Here is a 6,319-nt window from a genome sequence, read left to right as displayed (position 1 = left end):
AAAGGCTACCTAGAGGGCACTTTGTCACATATTCTCCACAACAAGGGCAATCTAGAGGGAATTGCATCGCTTTTTCTCCATTGGAAGGGCATCCTAGAGGGCACTTCATCATGTTTTCTCATGTGTATAGGCACCCTAGAGGGCACTTTATCATGTTTTCTCATGTGTAGAGACACCCTAGAGGGCACAGGGCACTTCGTCATATTTTCTTACGTGTAGAGGCTCCCTAGAAGGCACTTCATCCTGTTTTCTCACATGTAGAGGCACCCTAGAAGGCACTTCATCCTGTTTTCTCACGTGTAGAGGCACCCTAGAAGGCACGTTATCATGTTTTCTCATGTGTAGAGGCACCCTAGAGGGCACTTCATCATGATTTCTCATGTGTAGAGGCACCCTAGAGGTCACTTCGTCATGATTTCTCATGTGTAGAGGCACCCTAGAGGTCACTTCGTCATGTTTTCTCACGTGTAGAGGCACCCTAGAGGTCACTTCATCATGCAATCTCTACTGAAAGGGCACACTTGAAGGTGTTCCATAATGTTTTCTCACAAATAAGGGCATACATAATGACCTGTAGGTCATTTCATCTAATTTTTTTTCCATTTGAAGGGCAGCCATTAGGGCACTTCATCACAGGGCAACCTAGAGGGCATTTTATCACATTTTATCTATGTAAATTTCGATACCAGATACCAGAGGCAGCAATCGCCCTCCCCAGTGCCTGTCTGTGCCCGCCAGTATACAAGGTCACTTTATCTGTTGAGTCTGTGCAACTATGTGTATGTGTGTATGTGACTGTGTGTGTATGTCTGACCTGTGTTGTTAACCTTTACGCAGAGAAACCTCTCTGCAGAGGCAGATGTTATGATGACATAATTATGAATCATTTTGGAGTAATTGCACATGAGAGCAGTCAACTCAGCACGGTTTGACCCTCTTTTCCGAAGAAGTGTGGAAAAAACGTTGGATCCCTGACAAACGGGACTCATTAGCGGCCTGTTTATAATAATAAACACGCTGTTTTTAATAATAATTATTCACTCATCTGAAAATCAGAGCACATTTAGTGCCAAGCAGCGTCACATTCAAGTGAGCACTGAACTTCAAACGTTAAAAATTACAAGCAAGCTGGAACGCTATCAATGCGAGCAACCTTGACACGGTATGAAAACCCTTCCAGAAAATTAAGTGGAAACTCTCCAGCTACTCAATCCGTGTTAAATTCCAAACCTAATTATATTTCTATTTATTTTCATGTTTCAGACCATTATTTTGGTTCACTGATGTACTTTATTTTTTTTTTTTTACTCTTGAGTTTGGCTTCTGCACCCAAAATAAGTGACTTCTTATTACCAGCATCTCCTCTTCACTTTTAATTACCTCTGAGGCCGTTCTTCTCTCCCGGCTGTCCTGAGATGAGGGAGGAAAAGAGAGCGAGGATTTCCTCTGAGGGAGAAGAGTGGCGGAGAAACACCAGCTCCCCGAATGAAGGAGCTGCTCACTTCTCTCTGTCTCTTCAGGGTTTTCTCGCTCCCTTTGTTTTGCCCCTGTGAGGAAAAATTCTGCAGCGTTTGCAGTTTTTACACTATTTCGCCACTCTCATACTCTTTGCATATGTTTAGAACTCGAGCGCTCTCACTAATTGCGTTATTCCTCTTTTTCTCCACTTTCCTTCCTCGTTTAAGCTGTATAGTTCATTAACTGTATTTTGGAGATGCATAGGTCTCTTGAGGGGAGAAGAATGATGGCATGGTTAGTTTGTTATTGGGAAAGAGAAATACATAAAGAAGAGAAGTTGTGAAGTTTAACCCAGCGCTGCAGAGTTCCCCGGCAGTGTCTCTATATCCTCTAACTTGGGTTAATTCTTCACACTACTGTGTGTTAATTCTTCACACCAGTGCTTGTTACCCAATACCTCATTTCTAAAATGTTTTTGTCATCAGCAGCAGTCTATTTTTATCTATTTCGGTGTTCTATAATTGTCAATTAATGAATGAATTGTTGAACAATACTGATCATTGATCATTTCACAAAAAGCTTTTCAATTTCCTCCTTTTTCACCCCATTGAGTCATCGAAAATTTTAATCCACAATCTCCACATTTAAGAAGCACAACAGTACGTCATTACCAAAAATATTAAAAATTAAAAATAATTTCAAATGAATCTTTGTACTCAATTACATACGCATTAAGAAGAAGAAGAACACTTTCATGAAGAATTATTATTATTACACTTCGCAATTTCATATAGATCTTGTCCCAAAGATCATTTTCTTTTGTCCAGCTACAATTATCATCTATTACATTTCTGCATATTTGTTTATTAACTTTATTGACAATATGTATAACAATTCATATCAATTTGATTTCATACCACAAAAAAATCATCTGTGTGAAAAGGCTGTCTCTACTCTCCATACATTAAAGTATGGGTTATGTGGTTGGATTTCTTACAAATGAAGTCAAGAAGAAAGATACAAAAGTAATTGTTTTATACCAACCGTGTCATGAGAACAGTTATAAATTTGCAATTGTATCCATATGTTGAAAAAAAACCAAAACTGATATCTTATTTGTGTTCCAGTTATTTACTTTATACTTCACCACTAGTTCACATCCATTGCATGGCTACTAGCTACATACAAACATGAGGTCTAAGATGAATCCACACATGAAACACACATGCATCTTCTCAAAATGCTGCTCGCTCTATATCAGGGGTCTGCTGAAGATTGGCAACTCTCAGAAAAAATAACAAATAACAATAACAAAGGCTTGGAATCTTCACATGATTTCACTTGGAGTGAGATTCCACACAAGTGTGTGTGTGTGTGTGTGTGTCCAGGTTATTTAAAGGTGTGTGTAATTGAGTGCTGGTGCATGCAATCAGAAGTCCAATGACTTGACTATGGAAGTGACTGTTGCTGATTGGAGTCTAGTTCGGCCATGTTGTAAGGCTGTGATGCATTCTGGGAAGTAGAATTGATGGCTGAAACCAATACTGATGTGACACATGTAGTGTACCTTTAAAGCTCTACTCAAAAAAAAAAAACTAATTATGCTCCATGTGTGTGTCTTAAAACATTTTAAAAGGTACACTATATCCACCTTTCCAGGTTAAAGATAAACACTTTAAAGGTACAAAAGATGTCTCGTGGGTTTCACTACAGTGACAACGAATGGTACAATTTAATATTTTTTTCTGGGAGATTACATAGATACGATGAGACTACAAGTAGCCAGGACAAGCTGATTTCATGTTTGAGTGATTTTTTTGTTTAATTTGTAGCTCCCTGGCAGAGAAGTAGCTTCGAGAAACAGATAAAGAAAAAAAAGACAACTATGCCTTATTGACTTTTGCAAAACAAAACTTTTCACTTTGTATATGCAAAAAGCAGGATTCTATCCAGACTTGAATTATATCTTTTATATGTCATGCAAGAAAAGAACATTAATTCTCGTAGCCAACGACTTTCTGACTTTTTGTTAAGGTCATAAACAAGATGACAGAATAGTTTCCATTTCTGGTCGAGAATACTCTGTGCATCTGCTGTTTCTCACTGGAGCTTCTCCTATTTATTTATTTATTTATTTATTTATTTATTTATCAATCATTCTCTTTTTTGTGTTTGTTTTCTGTTTTATTGTTTTAATGATCTTAATCAAGGGGGCATAGTAGCTTAGTGGCTAGCACTGTTGCCTCACACTACTGCTTTGTGTTTGCATGTTCCCCTCCAGGTACTCTGGTTTCCTCAGTCCAAAGATATGCATTGTAGGTTGATTGTTGTAGGCTGATTGGCATTTCCAATTGTCCACAGTGTGTGAGTGTATGTGTGATTGTGCCCTGCTATGGGTTGGCACCCTTTCCAGGGTGTCCCCTGCCTTTTGCCCTGAATTCCCTGAGATAGGCTCCAGGCTTCCCCCATAACCCTGTGTAGGATAAGCAGTATGCAGTACAGATGGATGGATGATCTTAGTCAATAGTTGAATTTGGTCACTGGTTGCCAGTTTTAAAAAAGCTCCACACTCAAGATTGAGTGGTGGATTTTCAAACCAAAAGCAAGAGACTATGCAAGCATATTAGAGCTTTCACTTGTCTGGTGGGGTAGCTAATGAATTTATGATTTGTCCATCCCTGATATAGAGTACCTTAGCTACTAGACGCCTGTCATCCAGAGAGCAGGACTGGTTGTACATGGCTCTGGCTTGGTTGCGACTCAATCATGCAATCTTTTAATGACAGAAGCCACTGCACCACATGGGATCCCAACATTTATGCTTTTATCAACAGACATGCTGTATGAGTTTTAATAGATTGGTGTCACTTGGGTTTGTGGTTCTCTGAGTTAATGTATGGCAATCACAATCCTACAACACAATAATTTTGGGCCTTGAGGCAAATTTTTCATGCCACCCACTGGGCTGAAGAGACTCATCATAGACGATGCGCCATGACACACCTGGGAGGCTAAGTAAGAAGAGGAGAAATAAAGCAGAGATAAAAAACGATGAAGAGATCATCATTTCCTTACACCCGACATTCAGTCTTCATTCTCTGTCTTATCTGTGCCTAATAGAGGATTCTTATTAGGTAATTATCACTAAACGAGAACATTGCATTGAGGCACATGATAAACTCAAAATGATATTATGTTAGCTTGCTATATTTGGTCACTCACTGAAGAACCACCTGTGCAGAAATACAGTACACCAAATTAAGTGCCACTGTTTTTTTTCTCTTTCCCAAGCTCTGCCTAGTCTTTTCCGAGTGCTGCTTCTTTGTAAGTGTACTCAAATGTAGTCAATATTGCAAATTGTTCATGCAGCCCGTGCTCTCATTAGGAGTAAAAGATCTCCAGAAGTGGGCGTGATCCTGCCTTCACTCAGTGTGTTAGTGGAAGATAATGAAGTGGGAGAGAAGTCGTGCCAATCTCTCTGTCTCCACACCTCAAGATCCAACTCCTTCCCTGAGCTGTCAATCATCTGCTGTCATCACCAGCCGATGGCACTAATGAGAAACTCATATATGTGGCCAAACAAGCCAGTAATAGTTACATATAATTTAAATTTAATTTAAATGAATTCTAGTAACTGCAACTGACTATTGAGATGCCATGCATTCCATCATGACATATGATCTTTAATAGCTTTCGTTTGATTTCTCTTCTGAAACAGTTAAACGTGTTTGTTTAACTGAGGCCCGTTCGCACATGGATTTTTTTTTGCGTTTTTTACCCATCTGTTTTCAGAAAATTCCCACTCAGAGGAACAGTGTTTTTGAAAATATCTCCTTCCACACCAAAAATCAAAAATTAGCCCATTAGGTTGTGATAGTTTTTCATGACATGTTAAGTTAAACTCTACAAGAATAACCCCAAGAGCTGTGTATTAAGCTGTAGAGAAGAAATGCAGACAAAACACCAAGATCATCAAAAGTTCATTCAGTCCTTCATCTTCAGTAACTCATCTTCTCTTTATACTGGACAGGATCAGAAAATGACAAACAAGCATTCATATGTGTGGACATGATGATGATGAAGTGGAACTACTGCTGAATGCGACACTTGAATACAAAGTGTTCATCTGGGTCTTTTCACAAATCTCCATTTGCAGTGTGGTTTGTATTGTATTATGCCGTCTCCACACGATGCTGTAATAATTATTTTAAAAAAGTAAAATTACATTTCAAACACGTTACCAAATAAATAATTACAGGCCATAAAATAGCAACGTGGTCAGCAGCCGTGATAAATGTAGTCTTAGCACATTCATGAGGAATCACAATGGGCATGTGTAGGTTTGGTGCAGTGACTTTAATGCTTTCAAAGCATCCATTTTTCCTGTGCACATGAAAACAGTGAAAACCAAACTTTAATATTTCTTTGCCTTGGTTGGCGTTTTTGAAAAGCTTTGTTTTCTTGTGGACAGGAGGCCAATAATACGTTTTCAGCAGTATCCATATACTTGGGGACATGTAGTGCACAAGGAATTACATCAAATTCTTTTTTAAAAACAGATGAAGAGCCGTTCAGGCAGGGTGCAAACACATGAACAGGGCTGTTACTTTATTGGTAGAGTTATGGAAAAGTGAATACTGTTAGTATGAACTCTCTTTCAGACCAAAGCTAGAAGCTGGAAATAAAAGGATATGAATGAGGAATTTCAATTTGTGGACAATAGACAATAGTACTTCAGATCTGATAATAACTGCATCGTTAAAAATTTATTGTAATGGCAGTGAGAAAATTAGGCAAATTAGCTCACTGCCAAAATTAGGATTAAATGTTGTCAATTTTTTTTTTTTTAAAGCTCAAAGTC

This window comes from Pangasianodon hypophthalmus, chromosome 6 (genome assembly GCF_027358585.1).
Source record: "Pangasianodon hypophthalmus isolate fPanHyp1 chromosome 6, fPanHyp1.pri, whole genome shotgun sequence".
Classification (NCBI taxonomy): domain Eukaryota; kingdom Metazoa; phylum Chordata; class Actinopteri; order Siluriformes; family Pangasiidae; genus Pangasianodon; species Pangasianodon hypophthalmus.
Note: the sequence above shows the minus strand (reverse complement) of the source record.